The sequence below is a fragment of the Lagenorhynchus albirostris genome, chromosome 4 (genome assembly GCF_949774975.1).
Source record: "Lagenorhynchus albirostris chromosome 4, mLagAlb1.1, whole genome shotgun sequence".
NCBI lineage: Eukaryota > Metazoa > Chordata > Mammalia > Artiodactyla > Delphinidae > Lagenorhynchus > Lagenorhynchus albirostris.
Window position 1 is genome coordinate 36213667 of NC_083098.1, and position 27167 is coordinate 36240833.

General features: G+C 39.7%; 1 pseudogene; it reads left to right on the forward strand.

Moving 5' to 3' along the window:
* The first annotated feature begins 1481 nt into the window (after positions 1–1481).
* Positions 1482–24288, forward strand: LOC132519065 (tripartite motif-containing protein 60-like; annotated as a pseudogene).
* The last annotated feature ends 2879 nt before the right edge of the window (positions 24289–27167 follow it).

A 27167-nucleotide genomic window follows, 5' to 3' on the forward strand; every position in this document is an offset into this window, starting at 1 on the left:
CCACTTCCCGTTGCAAACAATAAAAGCCGTTCGTACCGTTAAAAAAAAAAAAAAAACATCATCAGAGACCCACAATCCCAACTGATTACAATTAGATTTTGTTTGGAAATTTATGTATTAGAATCCAAAAAAAACCTTGGTCAAATATTGTTGATTATATACATGCTCTTTATTTCTGTAATATACATTCTTTTCCCTCTTGTTATCATTTTCTTGAAGGAGCCTGGTGAGTTGTGCCATAGAGTTGCCCACACCTGGATTTTGCCGATTGTGTCCCTGTGCTGTTGATTTTCGTCACTACTGGGAGCAGTGGCTCTCTGTGAAGAAGAGGACCACCTAGAAAGCTTGCTTTCAGCCCATTAAGTAAAAGGGACAGAAGTGCCAAAGGAAGCAGAGACTGACTGGGGCTCTCAGTCCTCCTGGTGGCTGCTGTAGGGTTGAAGGGAAGGGGTAGAAATAGGCCTGAGTGGCCACAGCTCCCTGCAGATCCTGGCAAACCTACTGGCAGCCGTGAAGGAGCAGAGAGAAGGCTGAAGGGTCAGATGGTTCTCACTTGTCCCCACCCCGGAGAGCCAGGTTTCTCTGAAGGGAGTCTCCTCAGACAGAAACCCTCCCTGCACGATGGCCCTGGCATCTTCCCTGGCACAGCTCCAAGCAGAGGCCAGCTGCCCCATCTGCCTGGATTACTTGAGAGACACAGTGACCACTGACTGGGCACAACTCCTGTCACCCCTGCATTCAACAGTGCTGGGAGGGTCTCCACGACATCTTCCCCTGTCATGTCTGTCTCCAGCCCTGCCCTGACAAGGGCTTTGGAAGGAACACTCAGTTATGTCTCATGATTGATTTTGTGAAGCAGCTTCCCAGCACAGAGGAAAAGAGGAAATGGCAGAAAGAGAAACCCCCGTGCGAGAAGCACAGGCAGGTTCTGAGCCTGTTGTGTGAGAAGGACCTGGAGCTGCTCTGTCTTCAGTGCAGGGTCTCTCCTCTGACCACCGCGATCACCCCCTGGCACCCATGGAGCAGGCTGCAGCCTGTCACAGGAGGAGGCACAAAGTCCACATGGAGCCCCTGAAAAAGCAGCTTGAAGATGCTGAAAAGTCATTAGAAATGCAAGTCTCAAAATCGTTTGAGTTGGTGCGGAAGGTGAACAATCAAAGGAGGGAATTGCACTCCGAAGTTGAATGCATTAAGCATTTCTTGGGAACAGAGCATGATGAAACTCACGTTAGGTTACTAAGTGAAGAGAAGGATGTTCAAGATAAAATAATTGAAAAAAAACACCAAATATCGGGCCACGGATCCACGTTGAAAAATCTACTTGGTGAAATAAATAAGTGTTGCAACCTGACCTGGATTTACTGACAGGCATTGAAAGGATCCACAGCACATATGGAAACCTAAAGAGCCCGGCAGCCTTTTCCTACAAACTAAAGAAGGAGGTTTTCACTCTCCCCCCACAATATTTTGGCCTCCACAAAATGATCTGCACATTTCAGGTACATCTCACACTAGACACTGAAACTGCTCACCACAGTCTCATCATCTCACAGGACAGGAAAACTGCAACATTTCGAAGGATGGAACCAAACTGTGTTCTTAATCCCGAGGCATTTACTCACCTAGAAGTCCTGAGTTCTGAGGGATTTGATGCTGGCAGGCATTTGGGGCAGGTAGAAGTAAGAGGCCTAGGTGACTGCTCCTTAGGTATGTGTAAAGAATCTTTCCCCAGAAATGCTCCTATATCACCATCCCCAAGCAATGGCTGCTGGCAAATTCAGCTCTGGGGTAGTGCACCTAACACAGGGGATTCAGGAAACCCATGTCGGATTGGCGTTTTTCTGGACTATGAGTTGGGAGAAATTTCTTTTTATAATTTGAAAAAGAGATCTCCTTTATATTTATTCAGTGACATTTTTACAGAAAAACTTATGCCCTATTTCTCTATTGGACCTCTTTCAAAGTCACTTACAATAAGTCTAGTTGAAGATGAGTACTGAGCCCCCTTAGAAGACAATGTGTATGTTCTATTTTCTCCCTGTGTTCAGGGAACATCCTTGTAATAAACAGTAATAAACAAAAACAAAAAAGAAAAAAAGTTACTTCCTCGGGGAGGCCAGGCATAATCTTCACCCACCCAGAAGCAACTGATCCAAAGAGGTGACTGATTGTTCTTAGGTTTCAGAAACAAAACTACCCCTCGCCCACTGCACCCTGTGACGCCAGCCCACCTGAAGCCTTTGGAGCTGTGCTCTTCACTCCTCTACTGCGCAGGGAAGGAGGAAGACGCGGTGGCGAAGCTTTTCAAACCAACCTCAAAGCACTAATAACGTGAAAATGTTGCTCCGGAATTAGAGGATCAGCAGAAGCCAATGACTGCCCGGTCACCTGGGAAACGACCCCTCCCCACCATCTTGCTCAGGCTCTTCCGGGTCCCCACCCTTAGACATTGAGCATGTGCAGGCCCATGCGCGCCCACTTCCAGTGCACCCACCCATCACCGTGGCCCAGAGAGCGTTTCCAGGGACTGGCCTCTCAGGGGCCAGAGGTGTGAGCCTTGCCCTGGAGCCTCCAGACTCCTCAGAGCCTCGGGCCTGAGAGGGCTGAGCCACCTGCTCCAGGTGAGCCGGGAGGGCCCTGAGGAAGGGCGGAGGGAGCTTAGCTGAGCAGGGGGCTTTCTGGGCATCTCCTGGCGCCAGACTTAGTGGTCTCTTAAGAAAAGTCACAGGTCGAATCTTGAGAGCTGGGAATCCGCCACAGGTTTAATTTCTTAGCCTGATGTTTATTGAGCGCACGCTAGCCGAGCTTTTCAACAGCTATAAGAATGGAGTAGATAATCAGTTTTGAGGAAAAATGGCAAAGAATTCAGACCATGAACCATACACTCTAGTGTCATTAACCAATGGCTGACAAAAAATAAATGTAAAATCTCAAGTGGGATTTGTGGCGTGACATGTGTGGTGGCAGGGCGAGCAGAGGGGCCGGAGGGCCGCATCCTCAGGATCTCACTGTTTTAACGGTAATGAACATTGGAGAGTAAGAGGATTACATTTGAGTGTAGAGTGCTCTAGAGTTATGGAATTGATGGTCGGCATGGAGTAGAAGACGGTAGTCAGAATAGTCGGCCTGTGTATGTAGCCTGGACTGGAAAAGTGTCCCCCAAAACTGTTCTTTTCACTCCAAGGCCTGAGTCTGGAAGGTGGGGTTGGGGAGATAAGTATGGGGGAGGGGAGAACCCATTAGGAATATGTGTGGGAACGCCAGGGCACCTGCTTAATTTAAATGAAATACTCTCTATGAAACAATAGAATGTTTCTTTCTGGTTCCAGAAATTTCAGTCTTTTTTTTTTTTTTTTTTTGGCTGTGCTACACAGCTTGTGGGATTTTAGTTCCCTGACCAGGGATTGAACCTGGGCCCCAGGCAGTTAGAGTGGAGAGTCCTAAACCCTAGACTACCAGGGAATTCCCTTTTTTCTTATTTTTAGTCTTTTTTTAATTGGAGTATAATTGCTACAATGTTGTGTTAGTTTCTGCTGTAACAATGAAGTGAATCAGCTACATGTATCCATATATCCCCTCCTTCTTGGACCTCCCTCCCACCCCAACCCCCATCCCACCCATCTAGGTCATCACAGAGCACTGAGGTGAGCTTCCTGTGCTTTATAGCATGTTCCCACTAGCTACCTATTTTATGCATGGTAGTGTATATATATCAATCCCAATCTCTTAATTGGTCTCACCCTCCCCATCCCCCACTGTGTCCACATGTCCATTCTTTATGTCTGCATCTCTGTTCCTGCCCTGAAAATAGGTTCATCTGTACCCTTTTTCTAGATTCCACATATATGCATTAATATATGATATTTGTTTTTTTTTTTCTTTCTGGCTTACTTCATTCTGTATGACAGACTCTAGGTCTATCCACATCTCTACAAGTGACCCAATTTCTTTCCTTTTTATGGCTGAGTAATATTCCATTGTATACATGTGCCACATCTTCTTTATCCATTCATCTGTTGTTGGACATTTAGGTTGTTTCCATGTCCTGGCTATTGGAAATAGTGCTGCAATGCATATTGGGGTACATGTGTCCCTTTGAGTTATGGTAGTCAGGGTATATGCCTGGTAGTTGGGTTGCTGGGTCATATAGTAGTTCTAATTTTAGTTTTTTAAGGAACATCCATACTGTTCTCCATAGTAGCTGTACCAGTTTACCTTCCCACCAACAGTAGAGGAGGGTTCTGTTTTCTCCACATCCTCTCCAGCATTTATTGTTTGTAGATATTTTGATGATGACCATTCTGACTGGTGTGATACCTCATTGTAGTTTTGACTTCTATTTCTTTAATAATTAGTGGTGTTGAGCATCCTTTCATGTGCCCCTTGGCCCTCTGTGTGTCCTCCTTGGTAAGATGTCTATTTAGGTCTTCCACCCATTTTTTGATTGGGTTGTTTGTTTTTTTGATATTGAGGTCCATGAGCTGTTTGTATATTTTGAAGATTAATCTGTTTTCTGTTGCTTCATTTGCAAATATTTTCTCCCATTCTGTTGGTTGTCTTTTCATCTTGTTTATGGTTTCCTTTGCTGTGCAAAAGCTTTTAAGTTTAGTTATGTCCCATTTGTTTATTTTTGGTTTTATTTTCATTACTCTAGGAGGTGAGTCAAAAAAGATCTTGCTGTGGTTTATGTCAAAGAGTGTTTTTCTTATGTTTTCCTCTAAGAGTTTTATAATGTCCACCCTTAAATTTAAATCTTTAATCCATTTTGAGTTTATTTTTGTGTATCATGTTAGGTAGTGTTCTAATTTCATCCTTTAACATGTAGCTGTCCAGTTTTCGTAGCACCACTTATTGAAGAGTCTGTCTTTGCTCCATTGTATGTTCTTGCCTCCTTTGTCATAAATTAGGTGACCATATGTGCTAGGGTGTGACAGATGTGGTACCCTGTACCATTGATCTATATGTCTCTTTTTGTGCCAGTACCATACCGTCTTGATTACTGTAGCTTTGTAGTATAGTTTGAAGTTGGGGAGTCTGATTCCTCCAGCTCAGTTTTTCTTTTGCAAGGTTGCTTTGGCTATTCAGGGTCTTTTGTGTTTCCATACAAATTGTAAGATTTTTTGTTCTAATTCTGTGAAGAATGCCATTGGTAATTTGATAGGGATTGCATTGAATCTGTAGATTGCTTTGGGTTATATATTCATTTTCACAACATTTATTATTCCAATCCAAGAACATGGTATATTTCTCCATCTGTTTATGTCATCTATGATTTCTTTCATCAGTGTTTTATAGTTTTCTGAGTACAGGTCTTTTGCCTCCGTAGTTCGGTTTATTCCTAGGTATTTTATTCTTTTTGTTGCAATGGTAAATGGGAGATTTTTGTGCATTAATTTTGTATCCTGCAACCTTACCAAATTCATTGATTAGTTCTAATATTTTTCTGGTGGCATCTTTAGGATTTTCTATGTATAGTATCATGTCATCTGCAAACAGTGACAGTTTTACCTCTTCTTTGCCAATTTGGATTCCTTTTATTTCTTTTTCTTCTCTGCTTGTTGTGGCTAGGACTTCCAAAACTGAATGACAGTGGTGAGGGTGGACATCTTGTTCCTGATCTTAGTGGAAATGCTTTCTATTTTTCACCATTGAGAATAATATTTGCTGTGGGTTAGACATATGTAGTCTTTATTATGTTGAGGCAGGCTCCATCTTTGCCCATTTTCTGGAGAGTTTTTATCATAAATGGTTGTTGAATTTTGTCAAAAGCTTACTCTGCACCTATTGAGATGATCATGTGGATTTATTCTTTAATTTGTTGACATGGTATATCACATTGATTGATTTGCATATTTTGAAGAATCCTTGTATTCCTGGGACAAATACCACTTGATCATGGTGTATGATCCTTTTGATGTGTTGTTGGAGTCTGTTTGCTAATATTTTGTTGAGAATTTTGCATCTATGTTCATCAATGATATTGGTCTGTAATTTTCTTTTTTTGTGATATCTTTGTCTCATTTTCATATCAGGGTCATGATGGCCTCATAGAACGAATTTGTGAGTGTTCCTTCCTCTGCAATTTTTTGCAAGAGTTTTAGAAGGATAGGTTTTAGCTCTTCTCTAAAAGTTTGATAGAATTTGCCTGTGAAGGCATCTGGTCCTGGAATTTTGTTTTTTGGAAGAATTTTAATTACAGTTTCAATTTCATTACTTGTGATAGGTCTGTTTACATTTTCTAATTCTTCCTGGTTCACTCTTGAAAAATTGTACCTTTCCAAGAATTTGTCCATTTCTTACAGGTTGTCCATTTTATCAGCATATAGTTGCTTATAGTAGACTCGTATAATTCTTTGCATTTCTTCAGTGTCAGTTGTCATTTCTCTTTTTTCATTTCTAATTTTATTGATTTGCTTCCTCTCTGTTTTTTTCTTGATGAGTCTAGCTAAGGGTTTATCAATTTTATCTTCTCAAAGAACCAACTTTTAGGTTTATTGATCTTTATTGTTTTTCATTTCTATTTCATTTATTTCTGCTCTGATCTTTATGATTTCTTTCCTTCTACTGACTTTGGGTTTTCTTTATTCTCTTTCTCTAGTTGCTTTAGGTGTAGGATTAGATTGTTTATTTGAGATTTTTCTTGTCTCTTGAAGTGAGATTGTATTGCTGTAAACTTCACTCTTAGAACTGCTTTTGCTGCATCCCATAGGATTTGGGTTGCCATGTTTTCATTGTCATTTGTTTCTATGTATTTTTTTTATTTCCTCTTAGATTTCTTCAGTAATATCTTGATTATTTAGTAGCACACTGTTTAGCCTCCATGTATTTGTGTTTTTTATAGTTTTTTTTCCTGTAATTGATTTCTAATTTCATAGCATTGTGGTCAGAAAAGATCCTTGATATGATTTCAATTTTCTTACATTTTCTGAGGCTTGATTTGTGACCCAAGGTGTGATCTATCCTGGAGAATGTTCTGTGTGCACTTGAGAAGAAAATGTATTCTGCTACTTTTGGGTAGAATGTCCTATAAATATCAATTAAATCTATCTGGTCTATTTTGTCATTTAAAGCTTGTATTTTCTTATTTATTTTCTGTTTGGATGATCTGTCCATTGGTGTAAGTGGGGTGTTAGTGCCCCCTACAATTACTGTGTTACTGTTGATTTCCCCTTACATGGTTGTTAGCATTTGTGTTATGTGCTGAGGTGCTCCTATGTTAGGGGCATAAATATTTATAATTGTTATATCTTTTTCTTGCACTGATCCCTTGATCATTATGTAGTGTCCTTCCTTGTCTCTTATAACATTCTTTATTTTAAAGTCTACTTTATCTGATATGAGAATTGCTACTCCAGCTTTCTTTTGATTTCCATTTGCATGGAATATCTTTGTCCATTCCCCCACTTTCAGTCTGTATGTGTCCCTAGGTCTGAAGTGGATCTCTTGTAGACAGCATATATATGGGTCTTGTTTTTGAATCCATTCAGCCAGTCTGTGTCTTTCGTTTGGGACATTTTGTCCATTTACACTTAAGGTAATTATGGATATGTATGTTCCTATTACCATTTTCTAAATTATTTTAGGTTTGTTTTTGTAGGTCCTTTTCTTCTCTTGTGTTTCCTGCCCAGAGAAATTCCTTTAGCATCTGTTGTAGAGCTGGTTTGGTGGTGCTGAATTCTCTTAGCTGTTACTTATCTGTAAAGCTTTTGATTTCTCTGACGAATCTGAATGAGATCTTTGTTGGGTAAAGTAATCTTGGTTGTAGGTTTTTCTCTTTCATCACTTTAAGTATATCCTGCCACTCCCTTCTGGCCTGCAGAGTTTCTGCTGAAAAATCAGCTGATAACCTTATGGGGATTCCCTTGTATGTTATTTTTTGCTTTTCCCTTGCTGTTTTTAATATTTTTTCTTTGAATTTAATTTTTGTTAGTTTGAGTAATATGTGTCTTGGTGTTTTTCTCCTAGGGTTTATCCTGTACGGACTCTCTGGGCTTCGTGGACTTGGGGGGCTATTTCATTTCCCGTGTTAGGGAAGTTTTCGACTATAATCTCTCTAATATTTTCTCAGACCCTTTTTTTTTCTCTTCTTCTTCGGGATCCCTATAATTTGAATGTTGGTGCCTTTAGTGCTGTCCCCAAGGTCTCTGAGATTGCCTTCAATTCTTTTTATTCTTTTTTCCTTGTTCTGCTCCTCAGCATTTTTTCCCACCATTCTGTCTTCTAGCTCACTTATTCATTCTTCTGCCTCAGTTATTCTCTTATTGATTCCTTCTAGTGTATTTTTCATTTCAGTTATTGTGTTGTTTATCTCTGTTTGTTTGTTCCTTAGTTCTTCTTTTTTAAACATTTTTGTATTTTCTCGATCTGTGCTTCCATGCTATTTCCGAGATTTTGGATTGTCTTTACTATCATTACTCTGAATTCTTTTTCAGGTAGCTTGTGTATTTCCTCTTCATTTATTTGGTCTTGTAGGTTTTTACCTTGCTCCTTCATCTGTGACATATTTTTTTGTTGTCTCTTTTTTTTTTTTTTTTGATGGGTGGACTGTGTTCTTGTCTTACTGGTTGTTTGGCCTGAGGCTTCCAGCATGGAGTTTGTAGGCTGTTGGGTACAGCCGGGTCTTGGTGCCAAGATGAGGATCTCCAGGAGACCTCACTCTAATTAATATTCCTTGGGATCTGAGGTTATCTGTTTGTCCATTGGTTCAGACTCGGAGCTCACCACAGGAGCTCAGGCTTTATGCCCTGCCTGTGAACCAAGATCCTACAACCCATGTGGGGCAGCAAAAAAAAAAAAAGAAAAAAGAAAAAAAAAAGGAGCAGAACAATAACAAACAGTAAAAATTAAAATAAAATTAGAAAACTAACAAATATGTTAGAAAAAATAAAAATATAGATGAAATATGACCAGAAGGTAAAATAGAACCACAAGAGCAAAAATGAGGAAAAAAAAAAAAGCTGCAAAAGGACTTGGCCATGGGGGATGGGGCTTATGTGGGGGGCAGGGCTTTGGCACAGGCGGGGTGTAGGTGGTGGCCTATGCTTAGGACCTAGCCAGAAAAGACCCTGAGGGGTGGGGGGGCAGGGCTTAGGGTCATCTGGAGGGGCCCTTAAGTGCCTCAGGCCTTGGAATGTGGATGATCAGGCCCAGGAACCCAGCAGGCTCCAGTGGGTGGGGAAAACGCCATCCATGCCTTCCCTCCCCACCATCCTCAGATCCCAGAGGGTCCCTCCCCATCTGCCCCTCCTCCGTTTTTCCCCCCTCTCTCCCTTCTATGCCCCTAGTATCTCTGCAGCCAGAGGGGGCCTCAGAGGGTTGAGGACACCCCCAGTACCCCAGCAGGCTTCCCCAAACCTGATTGGGCAGGGGAAATGCCAGCTGCATTCCCCCCGATCGTCTAAACCCCCGAGGGTCCCTCCAGGTGTGGGAAGCCCTCCCTCTCCCAGCCACCCCTCAACGGCGCCAGTTCCATCTGGCCTCCACCCCTCCTTCTTGCTTGCTACCCACCATGTCCTACCCGGTCACTCGGGAGTTCCTCCTATATCCCCTTGGGTGTCGAGGTCCCCCCCAGCATCTGGTTGGTGCCCTAGTTGTGGGGAGACACAAACTCTGCATCCTTCTGCTCTGCCATCTTCTTTAGTCATACTTGTAATGTACTACCTGTATAGCCTTGGGCAATATTCTTAAAACCTTATATATTTAATCAGCCAAAATACATTTGTAAAATATGGAATTTTAAACAAGGATTAGGAATCCATGACATGACAGTGTTATTTATGAACATTAGATTGGAAGGTCAGAAGACACATTTTCATTACTTTATACATTTCTTTTTATACCGTAGAGGAGGAAAAATATTTTTCCCTCTACTCTGCTAGGTTCTTGGCTGAGACACCCATCTGCCCTTCCATAATTAAGATTAACAGGAGAAAAAACAAAACAACTTTAAATACATATGGTCATGTAGGAGCTCCATAAAGGAATGAGACTCAAAAGGCAGCCTGGCAACTGAGGCTTATATACCAGACTGCAAAGAGCAAAGGGATAGGGGCCTGGGTTTCAAATGGGAGGAAGGCAATTCACTGGAAGGTGAGTAGAGAAAATTGTTGGTAAAGTTTGCTCTGCCATGCAAATAAGTCAGGTAGATGAGTGATCTCTGGAAATAGAGCACTGCCAGGTACAGTCTCCCTTTCTAATATAAATTTCCCTAAATTCTACTCTGTTTTCTGAGCTTCTGTGTCTACAGTTTCTCAAAATAGTCTGCTCAAAATCATCCTTATGCCAAATGGGCATATTTTGGGGTGGCATATTCTGTTATCCTTTAATTACAATATAACAAAAAAGAATTTTAATGCACTAATACCTTACAGCTCCTTCAAAACTAGATGCATGCAAACTTTCTTTGCCAAACTACTGCCATGAGCAGTTAACACCTTTTCTTCTCACTGAAGATTTAGCAGTACCAAAATTTATAGTAGCTTTTAGACTGAAATAGTGCTATCATATATACTTTAATACAATGTTACATGATATAATAAAAATCTAGGCAGTTGAGATAGATTTCTAAGAGCTTTTTTCACTTTGAAAATGTATAAGATCTTGTGTCTAGGAGTCCCCGAGACCTAGGTACAGCTATTACTAGGGGGACTCAGAAATCTCAGGGTAAAGGATATTCAGACCTGTGATTGATTATAGTGAATGGATACAGCAAAATCAACAAAGGGAAAAGATGCATGAGATGAAGTCTCAGGAAACCAAGGCAAACTTCCAAGAATCCTCTCCCAGGAGAGTCACACAGACCCACTTAACACCTCCAGCAACAAGTTGTGACAACATGTGTGAAATGTTGTTACCAGGGAAGCTCTTTAGAGGCTTGTTGCCCCAAAATCTGGGTGGAACAGGTCATGTAGCCAGCCTCTGCCTAGAATGTATCAGATCTCCAGATTCCCAGAAGGAATACTGGTGGTTAGCATAAACCACATCATTTGTACCTACACTTTAGCACAGTGAGCCATTATCAGGGAATGGTGGTAACCCTTACAAAATCCAAGTTCCCAGACAGGACCCAAGGGCCAGCCTTTTAAGCAGGCCTTTCTAAGGACAGCAGTCTTAAGCCTGCTCTTTTAACTCTTTTTTGTACAGTGCCACTTATTGAGCATCTGTTCTGGCTTAGGTACTGCATGTCATCCCCAAAACACCATGGTATATTCATCAGAACCCAGAAGTTCTCTGAACCCTAACATTCAGGGGGGTTTTCTTGGTTTTATTTTTTTAATGGAGGTTTCACTATGTTGACATGGTTTATTAAGTCCTTGGTCATTGGTGATTACCTCAATCTCCAGTGCCTCTCCGCAGGAAGTCACAGGTTAGGACTGAAAGTTCCAACACTCTAATCGTACCTTGATCTTTCTGGTGACTTGCCTCCATTCTGGTGCTGTCTATGGGTCCTTGGCCATCACTCATCTCATTAGCATACAAAAGACCCTCTTAACACTAGGGAGATTTCAAGGTTGTTAAGAGTCCTGTGTCAGGAACCTGGGATAAAAACTAAATATATATTTATTAGGTACAGAAGTAACAAGAAGTACAGTGTGCTTAATGGTTTAGAGTTTTATGCTACTGGGAAGTTAATAAGTTAGCCTGTTAATGTTTCATAGTTGGTGCCAGATGACACAAACTCCTAGGGTCAGAGACAGAGGACTCTTACTATTGGCACAGCCAGAAGCATGAGCATCATGATGTGTCAGTTCCCCATACCTCCCAAGTCCCACAGAGGTGATGTGGAGGGGCCACGTGGATGCTGTGCACACTGTGGGTTTGCAACACATTCAGAGATCCCTGAGTTTGGGGGATCCCCTTTCATAGCAAACCTGTTTCTGGTCCCACAGGGAGACTTTACCTCCCCTTTCAAGGATGCTTTCTGCAAACACAACCCTGAGAAATGGCCCCAATGGTATAGGTATATTAGCGTAAACTGGGTACAATAAAGTTTTGTAATAAAAAAGGAGACTGTCCATATTCTCAAGAAATATTAGTTTAAGTATTTAAGGGAAAACTGACGTGATGTCTGTAATTTAAACTGTTCGAAATAATATATTCTACACACGTATATATTCATACACACTCTTGCCCTCACATGTAGTGAGAAATACTGGTCAGCCCAAATCTTAAAAACTGGACACTCTAAGCAAGGGAATAAGGGGGTTGACTACATTATTGTTTCAATATTGCTGTAGTTTTGAAGACTTTCAAAAGGAAAAGTTAGAGAAACCTCTGGCTGGTTTATTCTGTCCTGGCATGCCTAATTTCCAGGCAGAGTTATTCTCTCAAATAGTGGCTACTCAACCATCAGTACACTATTCCTTTTCCTTCTCCCCCACATTATCAGGCACCATTTTTTAACTTTTTCTGCTGTTCACATTTCACATAAAATGATGCTTGAACATAGTAAAATTGTCATGATTTCACATTTAATGCTGGATTTGTGCTTATAACCAAGGGGAAATTACCCCATTCTGACTCATCACTTCTACACTATCTTATTTCAGAATTATTAAAATGTGAAAAAATATGCATCTTAGAATTAATAAAATATGGTTGTATATACTTGTCATGCATTTTATCGTCCCTCCTTGCCCATTATAATCCAGCTCACTTTAGGAGAACATTGGGCGTAGGGTCCTGAAGGAGCTTAAGCCAATTGGACTGTGTATGGCCTGCCTTCCTGAATATACATGCAGGTAATCCTCTTCCACAGGTAAATCACACTCCTCACCCCACCCCAGCTAACACTTACCTTGAGTAGGAATTACTTGCCAGATATTCTGGCCACTGTTATCCGCATGTGTGTGTTTGGACAACAGCGTTTGTATGGTGTGTGTGAATGGTAGGAATGGGCTGGTAGAAGGTGGGTTTTCAAACACAGACTGACTCACAGCTCCTGTCTCCTTTACCTCTGATCTAGCAGGGCTCAGTATTTCTGAAACCCTTCTATGTTAGTGTCTCATCTGTATAAATATTATTCCCTTTGACTAGGTGACCCTTTCCTTACATTTCCCTGGGTTGAGTTGAGACTTTGTGGAAGGAGCTTGAGTCCCCTTCTCTGGTAAGGTTTGCTGTGCGTCAGGCACTGTGGTAAGTGGCTTCCACACAGTCACTGATTCTCAGTTAAACCCTCAAACCAACTATGAAATTAGTGCTGGGAGAGGAATTTCAACATAGGCCTTTGAAGTCTATTATGTATGCCAAGAATGCAGGGCCCTGACTGCCCTTCAACCAGGCCATCTAATACCAGTTCATGTATAAATATTCTCAGTTGCACCTACAATGTCCTTTATAACTTTTTCTCTCTATTCCCAGAGAAATTCAGATTAGATTTGGTTGTCTCTTCTCTTTAATTTTTTGTAATTGAACAGTCTCCCCACTTCTGTCTTTTATATAACATTGACATTTTTAATATTAATGTTTTTAGGGTTTATTCATTTTGTATTCATTATTATTATTTATTTTTTAATAAAAAACCCTTCTTGAATATCTATTACAGGCCAATGAGCAAGGTAGACTAAGAACCTACTTATCTTACTATTGATGGACAAAAGAGAAAATAACCAACAAACACACACATGAAGTAGACAATTTTAGATTATGATTGCATTCTATGAAAGAAAACAGAGGGGATAGCAAGAGAGTGCAGGGAGAGGAAGACAGTCAAACTATGTGAGTAGAAACTGTTTCCTCGAGGAGATAGCATTTGAGAGAGGAGACCTGAAAGAAAACACAGAGGTGTACAAAGATTCCTGTGGAGAATGCTTAACTCCGTAGCAATGACCTCAGCATCGATGAAATAAAATTTATATTTTAAGGCAGGACAAGAATATGTAAACATAAAATCCTCTTTCTGTGTTTGTTTGGGCCACCTCTCTCCCTCCCCAATGTGCAGGGTGCTTCTGCATTACACATAAACCAGAGCTCCTCAAAGATGGGACTGCCTGCTCAACCTTAAAGATCAATTGTTTTCCCGTTCATCTGACCCTAGCAACTTAACTTCTTAAAAGAATAACATTCTTTCCCAACTCTGTAGGAGTCATAGTGACTTGCTGCTCACTTTGGACATGCTTACCTGGACTATGTATCCTTCATGAACTTTATGTAAAATATCAGTATGTCATTTTGATATAAGATCCTTTGTCTTGAAAATGTATACGACTTTGCTTTCCAACTTCTAACAGGTGGAACAATTCTTTCTGTGAGTCTGTCTCCCAGGTTATAATCCTCAGTTTGGCTCGAATAAAATTTCCCCTTTTTTCTTCTTAACTTGATTGTTAATTAAATTTTGTAATCACCGTATTCAACCAAAAACAGTAAATTTTTGCTGCAGTGTACCAAGGAAGAAAGAAAGATAGGACTCAACCTCAAAGTGACTAGTCAGGATCAGTACTTAAGATTTTGTATATCATGTTGAGGAGTTGAGCTTTTAAAGTGCATTCAGACACTGGAAAAATTTAATCACTGGGAAGAGAGGATATAAGTTGTCTATTCAATGGAAAATTTTGATTACTGAGTGGGAATGGATGCAAGGGAGCAAGAGTGGAAGCAGGCTGACCGGGTAGAAGGGTGGTACCATAACCAAGTGGAGAGCTGTTGGTGGCTTGGTCTAGGTTAGGCTTCTGTACTGCACTCATATATCTCACAAGGTAGGGGACTGCCCCCAAAATGTACAGAACAGTGAATGAGTAGAAAAAGCAAGGGATATAGTGATTTATATCCCAGTGTACTACAAAATGAGTGAGACCACTTCCATTTAAGTTAACCATTTGGATGAGCCTGCAGGTGATTTTTCTAAAACTAATATTTTGAAATAATGATAGATTCAAGGAACTTTTAAAGATAGTACATAGGGGTCCCATGGACCCACTGTCTACGTTCCCATGTTTCTTAACAATATTATATGAAAACCAAGAATTTGATATTGGTCAAATGAGTACGTATAGTTCTGTGACACTTATGACATGCAGATTCATGTAGCCACCACCAAATAGAGAACTATTCCATCTCTATGAAGTCTTATAGTCATAGCCATCACACTCCCACATCATACCAAAACCATGACACCCGCTTTTTGTAAAGTAGTATTTCAGAATAACATTCAAAGTTCATGACCCCTCATCTATAAGTATTTCATCATGCCTTTCCTAAGAATAGAATACTTTCTTATGTAGCTAAAGTGTAATTTTAGAATTCAAGAAGGTTAACTATGATACCCTTACCTAGTAAATAGTGCATATTCCGATTTTCCCCGTTGTCCCATAATATCCACTTTATAGCAGTTTTTCTCCCTATCTAGAATCAAAGCTTAAGATCATGAATTTCTCTTAGTTGTTTCTTTAGTCTCTTTTAATGTAGAACACTCCCCCATATTTTTTTCAGTGTCATTCTTGTTTATGCAGTGTTTAAGACCATTGAATGTTCCATGGTTTCAATTTTAGTGATTATTTCCCTGTGATTAGATTTGGGTAATGGTGGGGGGGGCAGAACTCTTCCATATGTGCTGTTTTTCTTCCCATCGCAGGCCATCAATTTATCCATTCATTGGTCAGGAGGTGTTCTCTATTCTCTACATCATAAAGGCACTTATTTTGTCTCTCTACACATGAACTATAATTCTTAGAATAATATTTTGAGATTTTGTGAATATATTATTTCCCATGAAATTTTTACCTTACAGTAGTTGCAGTCATTGATGATTCTTGCCTGAATTAATTATTATATTGTGATTGCCAGTCTAGGAAATTTTGAAATTAAAAGCTTTTCTCCCCCATAGGAATGATTGCTTTCTTGAACCTGTGGCTACTTACTTGTAGAAGAAACTCATTAATGTTAAATTTCGGTGGGCTAATTTGCAATAGAGGTACAAGCAGTGAATCTCCCTTGCCCTTCAAGTTGAGGTAGGTACAGGGGACTGAACATGACTTCAGTGGCTGTCATCAGTATGGCGGTCCAGTGAAACATAAAACTGTTCAATCTGCTATCGCTAGGGTAGGATATCCACTTCTCACTGGGTCTTGAGCTTGAGGCAGGCCTTGCCACAGGGAGCATTCTTATCCACCACTTTTGTTCTCAACTCAGTGGAGTTCGTGAGAGCCCTGGTACAGGCACAAGAGGTGTCTAGCTACCCCATCTGTGTGGATAACTTGAAAGATCCAGTAACCATCAACTGTGGGCACAGCTTCTGTTGCTCATGCATCAACATGACTTGGAAGGACCTAGGTGATACCTTCCCCTGTTCTGTCTGCCATTTTTGGTTTGAAGACAAGAACATCAGAAGCAAACCCAGCTCAGTCACTTGACTGAAGTTGCTAATTTACTCCAGATCAGAAGGAGCACATGGAAGGGGCAGGAAGAGAATTCTGTGTGTGAGAAGCACACTCAGTTTCTAACCCTTTTTTGTGGGAAGGACCTAGAGGTTTTATGTACACAGTGCTGTTTCTCCATTCAACACCAGAAACACTACAATTGCCCCATCATGAAAGCTGCCTCTCATCACAGGAAAGTTCTAGAATGTACCATTGAGCCCTTGAAGAGTGATATGGAACAAGTTGAAAAAGTGATAACTCTGCAAGCCAGCCAATCAGTTGAACGTGAGAAACCAGGTTAAATGTAGGAGAGAAGAAATAAATTCTGAATGTGAGCAATTTAGACTGTTTCTACGGAATCAGCAAGAGGATATTCTTAGGCAGATGGAAGATGAAGAGATGGACATTTTAACAAAACTCTGTGAAAACTTTGTAACATTTACAGATCATGCTTCCACACTGAAACATCTGCTGAGGGAGGTAGGGGAATCTTGCCATGACATAAGAACAACCACTCTGCAGATGTGGTTAGACTATCCTTGCAAACTTGTTTGTTCTTTTTGTTCACCTATAAACTCTGGCTAATGTATTTTGTCAACTCAGCCAATTTATAAGCATGAAAGTTACCAGTATGGGAAGACATGGCAAAACTGAGTCCTGATCATTAACTTGTAATGAAATGTTATCTAAAAGAATAATTTGGAATGAAAAATATTAATTCAGATTATTGACAGTAAGAAGAAATTTGGTGTAATGTCACAAAGTGCAGAAAAAATACACTCACTGTTAGCTTTCATATATATGTCTAAAAACAAATTCACTCTGAAGTTCAAAAATATAAAATTCCTTTAACACACTCAAGATCATTAACTATGAGTTTTAATATATCCCTGCACTTCTGGTTCACTTAAGAAAAATCAGAAAATACAGTTTAGTAAAAGAAAAAAAAGAATATTTACTGATAGTCTCACCACACAGAAATAACCATGATAAGCATTTGTTATCATTTTTTAGGACATTTTAAATGTAGATATATAGTCATGCATTTTAAAAAAATTGCATACGTAAATTTGCTTTTTTTTAATTTAAAATGAACATATTGCTTGTTAATAAATATATATGTGCAACATCATTTTCAATTCTTGCATGGTATATATGTGCCACTGTTTATTCAGTTTATCCATTATTGTTGGATAATTTATTTTTCAGGACTCTTTCAGTTGCAAGGAACACAAAACTTAAACTGCCCCAGACCAAAAGAGGAAAAGTCTTAGGTAGGCTGTCCTCTGTTGGCAAGATAGCTACCAGCAGTTCTGGAATAATATCCTTTCAACTCCAAGTTCAGCAGGTGGGGGAAAAGCCATGCCTTCAAATGTTCTAGTTCTAGAGTTCACTCTAACTAGACCAATTTGGATTCGATCACTGTATGGAGAGGAGGAGCTGGGTGTAATCCGACAAAATCAGAGCGATCTTACCAGAATGAGGGAATATGAATGCTGATGGGCAAAAACAGCATCTGTCCACTCCAGACATTTTCAGTGTTTGCAACTATTTGCCTTCATGGACTATATACCCCAGGGACTATCCTTGAACATAAATCTTTAGAAACATGATTGATTATTTCCTTGGGATATATACTTAAAAGAGAAATTACCAGATCTAAGAGCATGATATATTTTTAATGAATTTTATACCTTTTGCCAGATTGCCTTCCAGAAAATGCTGCCAATTAACCTGTGCTTTAGAAAATAGGAAGTTCTGTGGAAATTTCTCTCTCACTTTTTTTTCTTAAAGCTTAGACATATATTTATGGCTTTAAAAGATTGCCAGTTCAATTATGTAGAATGAAAGTATTCTGTACATTGAAAAACAACTCAAACAAATAAAAAGTTTCCTCATATCCTTACCATTACTGCTAGGCAAAAATTTCATCTTTTTTTACTTTGTATTTATATTAATTACTCCTAAAAAAATTTATATACATATATCTATTGGTATTTTTATTCTGTAAACTTTCTGCTAATGTCCTTAGGCATTTATCCATTAGAGTATTGTCTTATTCATTTATAAAAGTTGTCATGTATTCACCCTTAATCTTTGTCCTATATGTTGCATTTACCTCTTAACTTGGTTAGGAGCTAATAAAGTTTAGAGTATATAATATAGAGGCCTGGTTTGTTGCCCACGTTTAAAGCCTGTTTCCACCACTTTGTTTTGTGTCTTTGGGCAAGTTCTATAACCCCGCCTCTGCCTAAGTTTCCTTTTTGGGAAATGGAGATCATAAATAGTATTTATTTCACAGAATTGCTGTGAGGATTAAATGAAATAATGCGTCTGAATAACTGAGGACAGTGTCTGGTATATAGTGATCAATTTTAGATATTATTTTTGTTTGTGTTGTTTTTCAGTGTATAGAATATTTACATTTTATGTAATTGAATCTAGCAATCTTTCTTTTAAGCCTTCAATAGGTGTCTAAGCTTTAAAAAAAAAAAAGATAAAAGAGAACTTTCCACAACTTTCTATTATCCAAAGCACAGATTAATTGGCAAGAATTTACTTTGTATAATTGCTAATCTGGGGACTTCCCTGGTGGCGCAGTGGTTAAGAATCCACCTGCCAATGCAGGGGACACGGGTTAGATCCCTGGTCTGGGAAGGCCCCACATGCCACGGAGCAACTAAGCTCATGCGCCGCAACTACTGAGCCTGCGCTCTAGAGCCCGTGAGCTGCAACTACTGAGCCTGTGTGCCACAACTACTGAGGCCCGTGCACCTAGAGCCCACACTCCGCAACAAGAGAAGCCACCGCAACGAGAAGCCCACGCACCACAGCGAAGAGTAGCCCCTGCTCGCTGCAACTAGAGAAAGACCACGCACAGCAACAAAGACCCAATGCAGCCAAAAATAAATAATTTTTAAAAAATTCATTTAAAAAAATTGGTAATCTGTACAGGCTTAGAGAAAAACAATCTATCTGGTAATTAATGCCACTGAATTATACACTTAAAAATAGTTAAAATAGTAAATTTTATATTATAAATATTTTGTATAATTTTTAAAAATTAATAATGTAATATTCCAAAACCCATTGAATTGTACACCTAAGTGAGTGAATTATATGGTATGTGAATTTATATCTCAATAATGCTGCTTTCTTTAAAAGCCTAGCTGGAAAAGTAATGTCCACTTAGAATATGACAAATTTCCCTTCTCTTTCCAAATGAAGGCACTATGACAATAAGAATTGCTTTGCATTTTGATTCATTCATTTGACAAATATTTACTGAGTACCTATTATAGGCCAAGCACTGTGCCAGCCCCTGGGGATTCACTGGAGACCAAAACAGTCATGGAGATTATTATAGTAAAGGTATGGGGGCCAGACATTAAAAAAATTCACCCAAATGAATATTTAATTACAAGTCCAAGACGTGCTTCTTGGAAAACTGAAGATTACCATATAATGGGAAAATAATTTAGACTAGGGGTCAGGAAAGGCCTCTTTGAGGAAATCAAGCTAAGGCTTAAGGGAAGACTAGGACTTATGCTGGAGAATTTCCCAATGAATTCCATGAACATACTATAGTAAATAACGAACAGCCTATAGCAACATTAAATTTTAGGGGAACAGCTACAACAAAAACAAACACCCTACCAATTTTCCTAACAAGACATTTAAACCTACTCAGTTCTTACACTGATAAATGATGCTGGGATGCAGTAAATGTTCTATGCCAGCACTTCTTAGACTTTGCTGTGCCTATAAATTTTCCTGAGGATCATCTAGAATGCAGATTCTGATTCAGTAGGTCTGGGCCAGGCCCTGAGATCCAGATGTGGCCGTGCTGCCTGGCAGAGCACCACATTTAACTAAGGAAAACAGACATTGCCATTAAATAGATGCAGCAGCTTTCCCGAATTATCTTGTGAACTCTCTCTTGAACTGTTTATTTTCAGTTCAAGCAAGTTTGCTACTGTTGGATTTCGTAAAGCTTTGACTGAAGAACTGACTGCCTTAGAAAAAACTGGAGTCAAAACAACATGTCTCTGCCCTAATTTCATAAACACTGGCTTCATCAAAAACCCAAGAACCAGGTAAGTTGAGACAGAAATGGACAAAAAAAGATTGGGGATTGCTATGAATATCAACAATTCTGTGGGTTTTCTTAAGTATTTTAATCATTGAAACACCTGATATTCGAGGCCTTTACCTCATCTCGGTTTCAGCTTCTGTAGACTGTGGGAAAACAGGTGGCGAGACAGAGAGAGGGAGAGAATGTATATAATTATAGATATGAATGACACAGTGAAGTTGCTAATCCTTCCTTTAGGTCTGGTGGTTCTCAGACTTAAGTGTACATACATTTCTCCAGGAGCGCTTGGGAACCATGTAGGGGTCCCACCCCACAGAGATGTTGATTTATTCACTTTGGTTGGGATTCAGTAGTGGTGGGGAAGGGAGCCTGGAACTCTGTATGTTTAACAAGCCTCATAAGTAAATCTGATAGAGGTGACCCAGGACCACAATGTAAAAAAAGGCCTTTCCTTTGGTAATCTAGAGATTATCCTCCAAAATAAGTAGCAGACCATAGTCTGTCCTTGGTTAAAAAATAAAATTACAAAGGATTGGTGCTGAGGTTTATTTTTAATGTTTCCTCTGGGAATAGCTTTAACGTTTTTGTAAACATGATGCATACTTTTAAAAAAAATTCCAACTTACACAAAAATACAAATAAAGTTTCTTCTAAATTTCCTTAAAACCCTCTATCCAGTGGAAACTACTTTCAACATTTTGAAGAACATCAATGTGGTCATCTCTTTATGTACAGATTAAAGGTATAATTTCATATAATTAGCATATGTTACATATGGGATTCTGGAAGCAGTAAGTAAACTGCTTGCTTCACTAAGCATTATGATTATAGATAACAATACTGTATTAAAAAGTTCAAAGTTGCTAAGAAGATAGTTCTTTTTTAACATCTTTCTTGCAGTATAATTGCTTTACAAGGTTGTGTTAGTTTCTGCTGTATAACAAAGTGAATCAGCTATATGTATACGTATATCCCCATATCCCCACCCTCTTGCATCTCCCTCCCACCCTCCCTCTCCCACCCCTCTAGGTGGTCACAAAGCACGGAGCTGATCTCCCTGTACTATGCGGCTGCTTCCCACTAGCTATCTATTTTACATTTGGTAGTGTATATATGTCAATGCCACTCTCTCACTTTGTCCCAGCTTACCCTTCCCCCTCCCCGTGTCCTCAGGTCCATTCTCTACATCTGCGTCTTTATTCCTGTCCTGCTCCTAGGTTCATCAGAACCATTTTTTTTTAGAGTCCACATATATGTGTTAGCATATGTTATTTGTTTTTCTCTTTCTGACTTCACTCTGTATGACAGACTCTAGATCCATCCACCTTACTACAGATAACTCAATTTCGTTTCTTTTTATGGCTGAGAAATATTCCATTGTATGTGTGTGCCATATCTTCTTTATCCATTCATCTGTCGATGGACACTTAGGTTGCTTCCATGTCCTGGCTATTGTAAATAGTGCTGCAATGAACATTGTGGTACCTGACTCTTTTTGAATATGGTTTTCTCAGGTATATGCCCAGTAGTGGGATTGCTGGGTTGTATGGTAGTTCTATGTTTAGTTTTGTTTGTTTGTTTGTTTGTTTGTTTTTTGCAGTATGTGGGCCTCTCACTGTTGTGGCCTCTCCCGTTGCGGAGCACAGGCTCCAGACACACAGGCTTAGCAGCCATGGCTCACGGGCCTAGCTGCTCCGCATCATGTGGGATCTTCCCGGACCGGGGCAAGAACCCGTGTCCCCTGCATCGGCAGGTGGACTCTCAACCACTGCGCCACCAGGGAAGCCCCTATGTTTAGTTTTTTAAGGCGCCTCCATACTGTTCTCCATAGTGGCTTTATCAATTTACATTCCCACCAACAGTACAAGAGGGTTCCCTCTTCTCCACACCCTCTCCAGCATTTATTGTTTGTTTATTTTTTGATGATGGCCATTCTGACTGCTGTGAGATTATACCTCATTGTAGTTTTGATTTGCATTTCTCTAATGATTAGTGATGTTGAGAATCCTTTCATGCGTTTGTTGGCCATCTGTATATCCTCTTTGGAGAAATGTCTATTTAGGTCTTCTGCTCATTTTTTGATTCGGTTGTTTGTTTTTTTGAGATTGAGCTGCATGAGCTGCTTGTATATTTTGCAGATTAATCCTTTCTGAGTTGCTTCATTTGCAAATATTTTCTCCCATTCTGAGGGTTGTCCTTTCGTCTTATTTATGGTTTCCTTTGCTGCGCAAAAGCTTTTAAGTTTCATTAGGTCCCATTTGTTTATTTTTGTTTTTATTTCCATTTCTCTAGGAGGTGGGTCAAAAAGGATCTTGCTGTGATTTATGTCATAGAGTATTCTGCCTATGTTTTCCTCTAAGAGTTTTATAGTGTCTGGCCCTACATTTAGGTCTTTAATCCATTTTGAGTTTGTTTTTGTGTATGGTGTTAAGAAGTGTTCTAATTTCATTCCTTTACATGTAGCTGTCCAGTTTTTCCAGCACCACTTATTGCAGAAGCTGTCTTTTCTCCATTCTATACTCTTGCCTCCTTTATCAAAGGTAAGGTGACCATATGTGCGTGGGTTTATCTCTGGGCTTTATATCCTGTTCCATTGATCTATATTTCTGTTTTTGTGCCAGTACCCTGCTGTTTTGATTACTGTAGCTTTGTATTATAGTCTGAAGTCAGGGAGCCTGATTCCTCCAGCTCCGTTTTTCTTTCTCAAGATTGCTTTGGCTATTTGGGGTCTTTTGTATTTCCATACAAATTATGAAATTTTTTGTTCTAGTTCTGTGAAAAATGCCATTGGTACTTTGATAGGGATTGCATTGAATCTGTAGATTGCTTTGGGTAGTATAGTCATTTTCACAACTTTGCTTCTCCCAATCCAAGAGTATGGTATATCTCTCCATCTGTTTGTATTGTCTTTAATTTCTTTCATCAGTGTCTCATAGTTTTCTGCATACAGGTCTTTTGTCTCCTTAGGTAAGTTTATTCCTAGGTATTTTATTCTTTTTGTTGCAGTGGTAAATGGGAGTGTTTCCTTAATTTCTCTTTCAGATTTTTCATCATTAATGAATACGAATGCAAGAGATTTCTGTGCATTAATTTTATATCCTGCTACTTTACCAAATTCGTTGATTAGCTCTAGTAGTTTTCTGGTAGCATCTTTAGGATTCTCTATGTATAGTATCATGTCATCTGCAAACAGTGACAGTTTTACTTCTTCTTTTCTGATTTGGATTCCTTTTACTTCTTTTTCTTCTCTGATTGCTGTGGCTAAAACTTCCAAAACTATGTTGAATAATAGTGGTGAGAGTGGACAACCTTGTCTTTTTCCTGATCTTAGAGGAAATGGCTTGCAGGCTGTAGAGCGCAGGCTCAGTAGTTGTGGTGCACAGGCTTAGTTACTCCATGGCATGTGGTATATTCTGAGACCAGGGCTCGAACCCATGTCCCCAGCCTTGGTAGGTGGATTATTAACCACTAGGCCACCAGGGAAGTCCTGTGTCCTTCATTTCTTTTTCAGTTATTTCTGATCTGATTTTTTTTATTTCATTCCTCTGCTAACTTTGGGGTTTTTTGTTCTTCTTTCTCTAATTGCTTTAGGTGTAAGGTTAGATTGTTTATTTGAGATGTTTCTTGAAGTAGGATTGTATTGCTATAAACTTCCTCTTAGAACTGCTTTTGCTGCATCCCATAGGTTTTGGGTCCCATGTTTTCATTGTCATTTGTTTCTAGGTATTTTTTGATTTCTTCTTTGATTTCTTCAGTGATCTCTTGGTTATTTAGTAGTGTATTGTTTACCTTCCATGTGTTTGTCTTTTTTGCAGATTTGTTCCTATAATTGATATCTAGTCTCATAGCATTGTGATTGGAAAAGATACTTGATATGATTTCAGTTTTCTTAAATTTACCAAGTTTTGATTTGTGACCCAAGATATGATCTCTCCTGGAGAATGTTCTATGAGCACTTGAGAAGAAAATGTATTCTGTTATTTTTGGATGGAATGTCCTATAAATATCCATTAAGTCCATCATGTTTAATGTATCATTTAAAGCTTGTGTTTCCTTATTTGTTTTCATTTTGCATGATCTGTCCATTGGTGAAAGTGGGGTGTTAAAGTCCCCTACTATGAATGTGTTACTGTCAATTTCCCCTTTTATGGCTGTTAGTATTTGCCTTATGTATTGAGGTGCTCCTATGTTGGGTGCAGTTTACAATTGTTATATCTTCTTCTTGGATTAATTCCTTGATCATTATGTGGTGTCCTTCCTTGTCTCTTGTAACATTCTTTTAAAGTCTATTTTGTCAATATGAGAATTGCTACTTCAGCTTTCTTTTGATTTCCATTTGCATGGAATATCTTTTTTCATCCTCTCACTTTCAGTCTGTATGTGTCCCTAGGTCTGAAGTGGGTCTCTTGTAGGCAGCATATATAAAGGTCTTGTTTTTTTATCCATTCAGCCAGTCTATGTCTTTTGGTTGGAGCATTTAATCCATTTACATTTAAGGTAATTTTCAATATGTATGTTTCTATTACCATTTTCTTAATTGTGTTGGGTTTGTTATTGTAGGTCTTTTCCTTCTCTTGTGTTTCCTCCCTAGAAAAGTTCCTTTAGCATTTGTTGTAAAGCTTGTTTGTGGTGCTGAATTCTCTTAGCTTTTGTTTGTCTGTAAAGGTTTTAATTTCTCCATCATATCTTAATGACATCCTTGCTGGGTAGAGTAATCTTGGTTGTAGGTTTTTCCCTTTCATCACTTTATGCCACTCCCTTCTGGCTTGCAGAGTTTCTGCTGAAAGATCAGCTATTAACCTTATGGGGTTTCCCTTGTATGTTCTTTGTTGTTTTTCCCTTGCTGCTTTTAGTAGTGTTTCTTTGTATTTAATTTTTGACAGTTTGATTAATATGTGTCTTGGCGTGTTTCTCCTTGGATTTATCCTGTATGGAACTCTGCGCTTCCTGGACTTGATTGACTACTTCCTTTCCCATATTAGGGAAGTTTCAACTATAATCTCTTCAAATATTTTCTAAGTCCCTTTCTTTTTCTCTTCTTCCTCTGGGACCCCTATAATTCAAATGTTGGTGCATTTAATGTTGTCCCAGAGGTCCCTAAGACTGTCCTCAATTCTTTTCAGTCTTTTTTCTTTAAGATGATCTGTGGTTGTTATTTCCACTATTTTATCTTCCAGGTCACTTATCTGTTCTTCTACCTCAGTTATTCTGCTATTGATTCCTTCTAGAGAATTTTTCATCACATTTGTCTTGTTGTTCATCATTTTTTGTTTGCTCTTTAGTTCTTCTAGGTCCTTGTTAAATGTTTCTTGTATTTTTTCCATTCTATTTCCAAGATTTTGGATCATCTTTACTATCATTACTCTGAATTCTTTTTCAGGTAGCCTGCCTATTTCCTCTTCATTTGTTTGGTCTGGTGGGTTTTATCCTTGCTCCTTCATCTGCTATGTGTTTCTCTGTCTTCCCATTTTGCTTAACTTACTGTGTTTGGGGTCTCCTTTTTGCAGGCTGCAGGTTCATAATTCCCATTTTTTTTGGTGTCTGCCCCCAGTGGCTAAGGTTGGTTGGTTCAGTGGGTTGTGTAGGCTTCCTTGTGGAGGGGACTGGTGCCTGAGGCTAGATTTGTCTTTCTGGTGGGTAGGACTGTGTCTGTTGGTGTGTTTTGGGGTGTCTGTGAACTTCTTATGATTTTAGGCAGCCTCTCTGCTAATGGGTGGGGTTGTGTTCCTGTCTTGCTAGTTGTTTGACATGGGGTGTCCAGCACTGGAGCTTGCTGGTCATTGAGTGGAGCTTGGTCTTAGCGTTGAGATGGAGATCTCTGGGAGAGCTCTCACCAATTGATATTACATGGGGCCGGGAGGTCTCTGGTGATCCAGTGTCCTGAACTCAGCTCTCCCACTTCAGAGGCTCAGGCCTGTCAGCCACATGGCTCAGAAGGGAGGAAAAAAAGAAAGAAGAAAAATAAATAAATAAATAAATAAATACAATAAAGTTATTAAAATAAAAAATTTTTTTAATATTATTAAAATAAAATTTAAAAAGTAAAAAAATAAAAGAGAGCAACCAAACCAATAAACAAATCCAACAATGATGACAGGTGCTAGAAACTACACTAAGATACACATAAAAATCAGAAACTAGTCAGTAGCATACAGCAAACCCCAAGTCTACAGTTGCTCCCAAAGCCTACCACCTCAATTTTGGGATGATTCATTGTTCAGGTATTCCACTGATGCAGGGCACATCAAGTTGATTGTGGGTACTTAATCCGCTGCTCTGGAGGCTGCACAGAGAAATTTTCCTTTCTATTCTTTGTTCCTGCAGCTCCTGGGGTTCAGCTTTGGATTTGGCCCCGCCTCTGTGTGTAGGTCACCCTCTGGCGTCTGTTCTTCACCCAGACAGGAAGGTGGTTAAAGGAGCGGCTGATTAGGGGGCTCTGGATCACTCAGGCCGGGGCGGCAGAAGGAGGGGTACAGAATGCGGGGCAAGCCTGCGGTGGCAGAGGTCAGCGTGACACTGCAACAGCCTGAGGCGCGCCATGTGTTCTCCCAGGGAAGTTGTCCCTGGATCACGGGACCCTGGCAGTGGCGGGCTGCACAGGCTCCCAGGGGGCTGTGGATAGTGACCTGTGCTTACACACAGGATTCTTGGTGACCGCAGCAGCAGCCTTAGCGTTTCATGCCCATCTCTTGTGTTTGCGCCGATAGCCACGGCTCACG